The sequence below is a fragment of the Arvicanthis niloticus genome, chromosome 14 (assembly GCF_011762505.2).
Source record: "Arvicanthis niloticus isolate mArvNil1 chromosome 14, mArvNil1.pat.X, whole genome shotgun sequence".
In the NCBI taxonomy this organism is placed as follows: Eukaryota; Metazoa; Chordata; class Mammalia; order Rodentia; family Muridae; genus Arvicanthis; species Arvicanthis niloticus.
In genome coordinates, this window is record NC_047671.1 from 50,690,340 (window position 1) to 50,701,828 (window position 11,489).

Consider the following 11,489-nt stretch of genomic DNA (forward strand, 5'->3'; position numbering starts at 1 on the left):
AGCAACAGAAACCAGGGTTACTTGGCATCATCAGAACCCAGTTCTCTCACTATAGCAAGTCCTGAATACCTCATGACACCGGAAAAGGGAGATAAAGATTTAAAATCACTTCTCATGTTGATAGAGGACTTTAAGAAGGACATAAATAACTCCCTCAAAGAAATACAGGAGAACACAGATAAGCAGGTAGAAGCCCTTAAAGAGGAAACACAAAAATCCCTTAAAGAATTGCAAGAAAACAGAACAAAACAGGTGAATGAATTGAACAAAACTATCTAGGACATAAAAGTGGAAATAGAAACAAAAAATATTACAAAGGGAAACTACACAGGAGATAGAAAACTTAGGAAAGAGATCAGGAGTCATAGATGCGCTGGGCGGTGGTGGCTCACGCCTTTAATCCCAGCACTTGGGAGACAGAGGCAGGCAGATTTCTGAGTTCGAGGCCAGCCTGGTCTACAGAGTGAGTTCCAGGACAGCCAGGACTACACAGAAAAAACTCTGTCTCAAAAAACAACAAAAAAAGGAGTCATAGATGCAAGCATCACCAACAGAATACTAGAGATAGAAGAGAGAATCTAAGGTGCAGAAGGTACCATATAAAAAATTGACGAAAAGGCAAAAGGCAAAAAACTCCTAACCCAAAACATCGAGAAAATCCAGGACACAATGAGAAGGATAGGAGATATAGAAGAGAGCAAAGATTCCCAACTTAAAGAGCCAGTAAATATCTTGAACAGAATCATAGAAGAAAACTTCCCTAACTTAAAGAGATGCCTATGAACATACAAGAAGCCTACAGAACTCCAAATAGACTAGATCAGAAAAGAAATTCCTCCCAGCACATAATAATCAAAACACAAAATGAACAAAACAAAGAAAGAATATTAAAAGCAGTAAGAGGAAAAGGTCATGTAACTTATAAAGGCAGACCTATCAGAATTACACCAGACTTCTCACCAGAGACTATAAAAGCCAGAAGATCCTGGACAGATGTCATACAGACTCTAAGAGAACTCAAATGCCAGCCCAGACTACTAAACCCAGCAAAACTCTCAATTAACATAGATGGAGAAAACAGCTATTCCATGACAAAACCAAATTTATATAATATCTTTCTACAAATCCAGCACTACAAAGGCTAATAGAGGAAAAAATCCAACACAAGGAGGGAAATTATACCCTAGAAAAAGCAAGAAAGTAATCTTCTTCCAACAACTTCAAAAGAAGATAGCTACACAAACATAACTCCACCTCTAATAACAAAAATGACAGGCAGTAACAATCACTTTTCCTTAATATCTCTTAACATCAGTGGACTCAATTCCCCAATAAAAAGACATAGACTAACAGACTGGATAAGTAAACAGGACCCAGCATTTTGCTGCATACAGGAAATGCACCTCAGTGACAAAGACAAACACTACCTCAGAGTAAAAGGCTGGGAAATTTCCAAGCAAATGGTCCCAAGAAACAAGCTGAAGTAGCCATTCTATTATAGAATAAAATTGACTTTCAACCAAAAGTTATTTTAAAAGATAAGAAATAAAATGTTATACTCATCAAAGGAAAAATCAACCAAGATGAAATCTCAATTCTGAATATCTATGCTCCAAATGCAAGGGCACCCACATTCATAAAAGAAATTTACTAAAGCTCAAAGCATACATTGTGCATCACACAATAATAGTGGGAGACTTCAATACCCCACTCTCATCAATGGGCAGATTATGAAAACAGAAACTAAACAGAGACACAGTGAAACTAAGAGAAGTTACGAACCAAATGGATTTAGCAGATATCAATAGAACATTTCATCCAAAAACAAAAGACTATACCTTCTTCTCAGCACATCATGGTACCTTCTCCAAAACTGACCATATAATTGGTCACAAAACAAGCCTCAACAGATATGAGAAAACTGAAATAACTCCATGCATCCTATCAGATCACCATGGACTAAGGCTGGTCTTGAATAATGACAAAATCAATGAAAAGCCCACATACATATGGAAAATGGACAACACTCCACTCAATGATAACTTGGTCGGGGAAAAACTAAAGAAATCAATTAAAGACTTTTTAGAATTTAATAAAAATGAAGACACATCATACCAAAACTGGTGGGACACAGTGAAAGCAGTTCTAAGAGGAAAACTCATAGCTCTGCCTACAAAAAGAAACTGAAGAGAGCATACACTAGCAGCTTGACAGACACCTGAAAGCTCTAGAACAAAAAGAAGCAAATACACCCAAGAACTGAAAAGGGAGACATAACAACAGAAACTGAAGAAAATTTTAAAAATCATCAGATCCTACTACAAAAGCCTATATTCAACAAAATTTGAAAATCTGGATGAAATGAACAATTTCTAGACAGATATCAGGTACCAAAGTTATATCCGGAGTGATTAAACCATCTAAACAGTCCCATAAACCCTAAAGAAATAGCAGCAGTCATTAAAAGTCTCCCTACAAAAAAAAGCCCAGGGCAAGATGGTTTTAGTGCAGAATTAAATCAGACTTTCCAAGAACACCTAATACCAATTCTCCATAAACTATTTCACAAAATAGAAACAGAAAAAACACTACCCAATTTGGTCTATGAAACCACAATTACACTCATAACTAAGCCATACAAAGACCCAACAAAGAAAGAGAACTTCAGACCAATCTCCCTTGTAAATATCGATGCAAAAATACTCAATAAAATTCTCACAAACTGAATCCAAGAACACATTAAAGCAATCATCCATCATAATCAAGTAGGCTTTATCCCAGAAATGCAGGGATGCTTCAATATACAGAAATCTATCAACGTAATCCACTATATAAACAAATTCAAAGAAAAAAATACATGATTATCTCACCAGATGCTGAGAAAGCATTTGACAAAATTTAACATCTCTTCATGGTAAAAGTCTTAGAAAGAACAGGAATTCAAGGCCCATACCTAAACATAAAAGCAATATACAGCAAACCAGTAGCCAACATCAAACTAAATGGAGAGAAACTGGAAACAATCCCACTAAGATCAGGGACTAGACAAGGCTGCCCACGCTCTCCCTACTTACTCAATATAGTACTGGAAGTCCTAGCCAAAGCAATTAGACAACAAAAGGAGGTCAAAGGGATACAAATAGGAAAGGAAGAAGTCAAAATATCACTATTTGCAGATGATATGATAGTATACTTAAGTGACCCCAAAACTTTCACCTGAGAACTCCTAAACCTGATAAACAACTTCAGCAAAGTGGCTGGATATAAAATTAACTCAAACATATCAGTATCCTCAAAGGATAAACAGGCTGAGAGAGAAATTAGGAAAACAACACCCTTCACAATAGTCACAAATAATATATAATACCTTGGTGTGAATCTAACCAAAAAAGTGAAAGATCTATAGGACAAGAACTTCAAATCCCTGAAGAAAGAAATCTAAGAAGATCTCAGAAGATGGAAAGATCTCCCATGCTCCTGGATTGGCAGGATTAATATAGGAAAATGGCCATCTTGCCAAAAGCAATCTACAGATTTAATACAATCCCCATCACCCAACTCAACTCTTCATGGAGTTAGAAAGAGCAATTTTCAAATTCACTTGGAATAACAAAAAAACCAGGATAGTGAAAACTATTCTCAACAATAAAAGAACTGCTGGGGGAAACACCATCCCTGATCTCAAGCTGTACTACAAAGCAATAGTGATTTTAAACTGCATAGTATTGGTACAGAGACAGTCAGGAAGATCAGTGAAATAGAATTGAAGATCCAAAAATGAACCCACACACCTATGATCACTTGACCTATGATCACAAAGGAACTAAAACCATCCAGTGGCGAAAAGACAGTCCTATAGGGAGAATGACAATACCAATCAACCAGAACTCCCAAGGTCTAAACAGCCAGCCTGAGAACACACATGAAGGGATCCATGGCTCCAGCTGTATGTGTGGAGAAGGATGGATACTTATAGGAAATGTGTTAGAAGCCTCCAAATTTCATAAGAAATATCATATTAATGTGAAAGGTTTAAAAAATAATTTCCATCACTTGGCAACAGCCAAAGAAATATTTTTTTTTTAACAAAAATGTCCTACATGTTCTCTATACAACCAAATTCTGTTACCTGCTAGAAGTAACCCTAGGAGTAACAAAAGAAATGACACCTGGCAGATGGATGTTTTCCATTTTTCAGAATTTGGAAAACAAAGATATATCCATCATACCATTCACATGCTCAGGGTTTCAATGGGCAACTGCTTTAAGTTCTAAAAAAGCAGATTGTGAAATTATACATTTATTGGAAGTAATGGCAATTATGGGGATACCTGAACAAATTAAAACTGACAATGCTCCTGCATATGTATCCAATAAGATGAATCAATTTTTTGCATATTATAATATAAAGCATGTTACTGGTATACCACATAATCCCACAAGAAAAGCAGTTATAGAAAGATCCAATCATATCTCAAAAGATGCTTATTAAACAAAAAGGGAGAGTAAGAACCCCCAGGGACAGACTAAATAATGCTTTGTTAACTCTAAATTTGCTTAATATTGGTGAAAAAGAAAACTGCTACTATCCTGACAACACAGATTAGATTTTCTCCAAAGAACTATTTCTAGCCAGGCCCACATCCCCTTTGCCCTATTAACCTTTCCTTCCCACTACCTCTGGTGGGTGGTGGGCTGGAAGGGAAGTTAGAGCATTTAAGTACACTTACTAATGTAGGTTTTGAAGAATCTAAGCCTACATTTGCACATTAGAGAAATAACATACTGTATTTACAGGTTATTATAAAAACCCTATACAGAATTCCTATAAAGGCAGCTAATTTCCAGTGGGAACAGGAACAAAGGGCAGCTTTTGTGACTGCCGGTAAGCTCACCTCTGTGCATGCAACCCTGACCAATATTGAGCCAGACTGTAGTATAATCAATTTAAGCTTATCCTCAACTAGCATACAAATAAGTGAGACTCAAACTATGGTTATTTTATTTGACTTTGACAATTACTGGAGGGTAACCCCTAATCTATTCATCTAACTGTTGGCCTGGCTACCTCCTCAGTGGTGTACCCTGGATACTTGCTATCTCTCCTGGCCATGTACTCCTCATTCATCTCCCCTCATGATGGATGGCTTGCTTGCTTGCTTGCTTGCTTTCTCTCTTTTTCTTTCTTCTTCTCTCTTCTTCTTCTTTCTTCTTCTTCTTCTTCTTCTTCTTCTTCTTCTTCTTCTTCTTCTTCTTCTTCTTCTTCTTCTTCTTCTTTTTCTTCTTCTTTTCTTCTTCTTTTCTTCTTCTTCTTCTTCTCTTCTTCTTCTTCTTCTTCTTCTTCTTCTTCTTCTTCTTCTTCTTCTTCTTCTTCTTCTTCCTTCTCCTTCTCCTTCTCCTTCTCCTCCTCCTCCTCCTCCTCCTCCTCCTCCTCCTTCTCTTCTTCTTCTTTCTTCTTTCTTCTTTCTTCTTCTTCTTTTCTTCTTCTTCTTCTTCTCTTCTTCTTCTTCTTCTTCTTCTTCTTCTTCTTCTTCTTCTTCTTCTTCTTCTTCTTCTTCTTCTTCTTCTTCTTCACCTTTTTCTTTTTCTCTCTCCTCTTAGTCTCTCCTCCTCCAACCAGGTCACTCCAAACTCACCTTTAATCCCTCCAGTAATTGGACGCAGCCAATTTTATTTAACCAATAGTTTTAAATCAAAGATCAAGGATTGCACAACAAAAGCTTGTAAACATGAGAAGTCACTCCTAGGCCTAGACCTTCAGGTACAGAATTTATCATTATAATACATAGCAACAGGCCACACCTCAATACCAGATGATAGCCCTAATTAGAAATACCATTTTCATGGTTAACTGATAACTGAGGACTCTTCATGAAGCAAAAGGGAGTTCACCAACATTTTCCTGTTGGCTTCTATTTTGAATGCTTTCCATATATGGAAAATAAATATTCTCTCTTCGAGAAACAAATCTGGACTTTTATTAAATTATTTTATTTATATACATTCCAAATGTGGTCCCCCTACCATAGTTCTTCATCCCATCCTCCCTCTACTTTGCCTCTGAGAGGGTGCTCCACCAACCCACTCATGCCTTCCCACACATACACATACCAGCATCCTCCTTCTCTTGGGCATCAAGTCTCTATAGGATTAGGCACATTTTCTCCCACTGAGGCCGGACGATACAATCCTCTGCTGCATATATGCCAAGAGCCACAGACAGTCCATGTATGCTATTTGGTTGGTGGTTTAGCCTCTTGGAGCTCCCAGTGGTCCAGGTTAGTTGATACTGTTGTTCTTCCTATGGAGGTGCCAGCCCCTTCAGCTCCTTCAATCCTTCCCCTAACTCTTCCATAGGGGTCTGAGACCTCAGTCCAATAGTTGGCTGAAAGTATCTGCATCTGTCGTAGTCAACTGCTGGTAGAGCCTCTCAGGGGACAGCCATGCTAGGCTCCTGTCTGCAAGCACAACATGGCATCAGTAACAGTGTCAGGATTTGGTGCCCACCCATGGGATGAATCCCAAGTTGGGCCAGTCACTGGATGGCCTTTCCTTCAGTCTCTGCTCCATTTTTGTCCCTGAATTTCCTTTTAGACAGGAACAATTCTGGGTCAAAAATTTTGAAGATGGGTGGGTAGCCCCATCTCTCCACTGGGTGCCCATTTATCTACTGGAGATGGTCTCTTCAGTTTCCATCTCCCCACTGTTAGGCATCCCCATTGAGTCATGGGAGCCTTTCACATTCCAAGTCTCTGGGATTTTCTAGAGGTTCCCTTCACCCTGCCACCCCTACAGCTGCATATTTCCATTCATTCTCCTGGCCCTCTAGGCTTCTCTCCTGTCTCTCCCATACCTGATCTTGCTTCCTTTCTTCTCCCACTCCCTTCTCCCATGCAGATACCTCCCTCCCTCTGCCTCCTGTGATTATTTTGTCCCCCCCTTTTAAATGGAATTAAAGTATCCTCACTTAGGCCTTCTTTCTTGTTATACAGACTGTGAGTTGTATCTTGTGTATTCTGTACTTTTTGGCTAATATCCACTTATCAGTAAGTACATACCATGCATGGGTCTGGGTTGCCTCACTCAGGATTATGTTTTCTAGTTCCATCCACTTATGTGCAAAATTCACCATGTCCTCATTGTTTTGTTTTTGTTGTTGTTGTTGTTGTTGTTGTCATTTTGTTGTTGTTGTTGTTGTTGTTGTTGGGGTTTGTTTGTTTGGTTGGTTGGTTGGTAGGTTGTTTTTTGGGGGTGTTTGTTTGTTTGTTTGTTTGTTTTCTGAGACAGGGTTTCTCTGTAATAGCCCTGGCTGTCCTGGAATTCATTCAGTAGACCAGGCTGGCCTTGAATTCAGAAATCAACATGCCTCTGCCTCCCAAGTGCTGGGATTAAAGGTGTGCACCACCACTGCCCAGAGATGTCCTCATCTTTAATAGCTGAATAATACTCCATTGTGTAAATGAACCACATTTTCTGTATCCATTCTTCAGTCGAAGGGTTTTTTCCAGCTTCTGGCTATTATGAATAAGGCTACTATGAACATGTGTCCTTGTGGTATGCTGGAACATATTTTGGGTATATGCCCAGGATTGGTACAGTTGAGTCTTTTGGTAGAACTACTTCCAATTTTCTGAGAAACCAGATTGATTTCCAAAGTGGTTGTACCAATTTGCAATCCTACCAGCAATAAAGGAGTGTTCCTCTTTTTCCACATCCTTGCCAGCATGTGCTGTCACTTGAGTTTTTTATCTTAGCCATTCTGATTGGTGTAAGGTGGACTCTCAGGGTCGTTAATTTGCATTTCCATGATGACTATGTAGTACCAGGAAGCGTTCGTGAACCCCATAAGACCAATCAGGAGCCAACACAACACAATCACACTAGGGTCTTTATTCACAAGCTGAGCTTGGGTTTAACTCACTGCTGACCCATAGGACAGTTTCAACAGAGAAAAGCCCCAAACACTCATTGGGACAAAGTTTTATAGGAAATGGCAAGTAATGGGCATTTCTAGTCTGGCAAGCATCTAGCTGGGGGCTACTGTGGCCTTTAACATAATTGGTTGGTGCTGGGAGCCAAACCATAAGCTTAACTTCTGCTTTCCTCCTGATGGGTAGTTGTTAGGCAGGGGCAGGCTTGTAACCTGGAGGTGCAGATTTGTTGGAGAATAACCTGGAGACTGCTGTCAGAAGCAGATCTTGTTGAGGGGTAGCCTGGAAACTGGAGCTAGGTACCAGCCTATTAGTTAACTTGAGTTAAACCTTAGGTCAAGTTCTTGAGACCTCTCTGTTTAGCTTTGTACTCCATTTTTTCAATTGGGTTATTTGGGTTTTTGTTTTGTTTTGTTTTTTAGTTTTGGTGTGTGTGTGTGTGTGTGTGTGTGTGTGTGTGTGATGTTTTTTGTTCCTTTGGGTTTTTCTGGAGTTTAACTTGTTGAGTTCTTTATATAGTTTGGATATTAGCCATTGATAAGATGTAGGGTCAGTAAAGATCTTTTCCCAATCTTTAGGTTGCCCTTTTGTCCTATTAACCATGTCTTTTGCCTTACAGAAGATTTTCAATTTTATGAGGTTCATCTGTCAATTGTTGATCTTAGAGCCTGGGCTACTGGTGCTCTGTTCAGGAAATTTTCCCCTGTGCCAGTGCATTCAAGGTTACTTCCCATTTTCTCTTCTGTGAGATTCAGTGTATCTGGGTTTTATGTTGAGATCCTTGATCCACTTGGATTTGAGCTTTGTACCAGGTAATTAATATGGATCAATTTGCGTTCTTCTACATGCAGACCACCTGTTAGACCAGCAGCATTTGTTGAAGATGCTTTTCTTTTTCCACTGTATGATTTTGGCTTCTTTATCAAAGATCAACTGTCCATAGGTGTGTGGGTTTAATTCTGGATCTTTAATTCTATTCTACTATCAACCTGTCTGTCTCTATACCAATACCATGCAGTTTTTATTACTATTGCTCTGTAGTACATCTTGAGGTCAGAGATGGTGATTTCCTCCAGAAGTTCTTTTATTGTTAAGAATTGTTTTCACTATCCTGGGGTCTCTTTGTTTTTCCATACGAATTTGAGAATTGCTTTTTCCACGTTAAAAAAAAAAACTGTGTTGGAATTTTGTTGGGATTACATTAAATCAGTAGATTGCTTTTGGTAAAATGGCCATTTTTACTATGTTAATCCTACTGGTCAGTGAGCATGGGAGATCTTTCCGTCTTCTGTGATCTTTGATTTCTCTCTTCAGGGATTTGAAGTTCTCATCATACAGATCTTTCAATTGCTTGGTTAGAGTTACACGAAGACAAATCGTCTTTATGTGGTCCCAATTCAAATGAAATTAAAGCAGGCTTTGAAGGTTAGAGCATGACTTTCTCCTTCTCTAAACCTACTCATGCCTGTTAAAGATAAATCCAAAATCTCTGTCTCACATCAAAGAACCACCAGGCATGGGACAGAGGAAAACAAAAAATAAGGGACTATTCTGTTGGGAGCCAAAGTCGTAGCAGGAAGTGGCTATTATCTTTGCAGCCATCTCAGGCCATATACCCTGACAAGAGACTTGTTTTCAACAGCCTACAACAGCTGAGCACACTCTGATAACATCTTGTTTTTCTCACGTATCTTGCTCTGTTGTTTAGTGTCCACAGCTACAAGGCACATGTGGTAAAGTGTCTTCAGCTGTGTTCCCCCGCTTGTGCTTATATATACCCAGGATTTTTCTTTCAATAAACAGGACTTGAACAGACTCTTTGTCTTGTCTCAATTCTTCATGTCTCTTGCCCCTCCATCCCCACTCTCCTGCTAGACCCTGTTGACTGACCACGGACCAGAGCACCTGGCCCCCAAACATGGGGCAGTGTGGGTCAGGTCATCTGGCCCCAAATGTGGGGTATGGACCAGAGCACTATTCTATTGCCACTAATCTCATAATCTTTTAGTTTTCATTTGACTCTTTAAAACTTTTCTTAAAGTATAAATGTTATCTCAAAATCTGTAAAATTTTATTTATATATATACATATGTACATATATATATATATATATATATTCTCTTGTGATACTAGTAGTCATTCAGAATACTAATTAATTCTAGAAATAAGCTTTATCAACTTCCTGTATGTGTTTTCAGGTTTGAGTCTGAAGCAGGTAACTCGAAACAAGGTTTGTGTACCTCAGATGTACTCAGTAGACTGAGGTTCTTAACCCTTTCTGAGATCTCCTGAATACAGCATTTAAAATATTTATGTTTCTACCAATTCTAACAGTAACCTTTGTGGTCTTCAAGATGATGGGGTCCTACAACAATGAATCTACCCAGTTTGTGATAATGCTAACCACTGGGCAAAACTGTACCATGCCTCTCCTGCTGCCAGGTTTTACACAAATGATAGACACCTTTGGGTTCACTGCTTTGTTCCTCTTAGCCAGGACTGCCACCAAGCTGACAAACACCACCAAAGTTCAGCTTCAGACTACAGACTACTCAGGACATTCAAATTGCTTAGTTCATAGGAGACTGACATAAACATTTTACAGAACTTTAAATTCAAAAATACTTAATCTTAAAACTGCCAAATACAACCAAGCTGAACAATCATGAAGATTTTATATATATATATACATATATATATATATATATATATATATATATATATATACACACACATACATGAAAGTGATCTTCAAACACTTCAGAGATCTACAGAATATAGCATTTAACATGTTTAATAAAGAGGTTTTTTTGTGATAGATACATAAGCTCCTGGCAGCAACCCTAATCTTCTTCAAAGAAGATGATGGACACAAAAGAACCTCCGCCTGGAGCTTGCTTCAAATGTGACAATGCTGGATACTGAGCTATAAACTACCCTTTACCTCAACTGCTGACAGCACACTGTCCAAACTGGGGACAAGCAGGACACTGGGGAGTTGAATGCTCCACTTTGACTAGACAAGGTAGGACAGTCCCAACAAGTTCCTGCTTCACCAAAAAAAAGGTCTGTCATGTCTTCTGGACCTGGTGACTGAATATGGAGTGCCCTCACTGACACAGAGGAACTTTAGTGACTGTCCAGGTAGCCAATAAGTCTCTGTCATTTTTATTAGATTTTGAAGCTGCTTACTCTGCACTTCCTATTTACTCAGGTGAAATGTATTCTTCTCAGGTCTCTGATGGGTTTGAAGACTAAACTAGTGATAGACTTTAAAGGTTTAGAGCTTTAGCATTAATCAATGGGGTTCTGATAATATCATAGTCACAAGCTCAAGATCTTAAATCTCCTTTGGTTGCCTTCGAAGTTTAATTTAAAAGGGACTTCTCATTGTCCTCATTTAACACAAACCCTCTACAAAACTTTGGACTCAACAAGATAGAGCCCTTTCTCCAAAGTTGCCAAATACAAATGGACTGGACAGTGTGGATAAAATTCTTACCCAAACAGTTCTCACAATTGTTTTCATTGTATATAGCTCACTGATGTTAGAGAGAA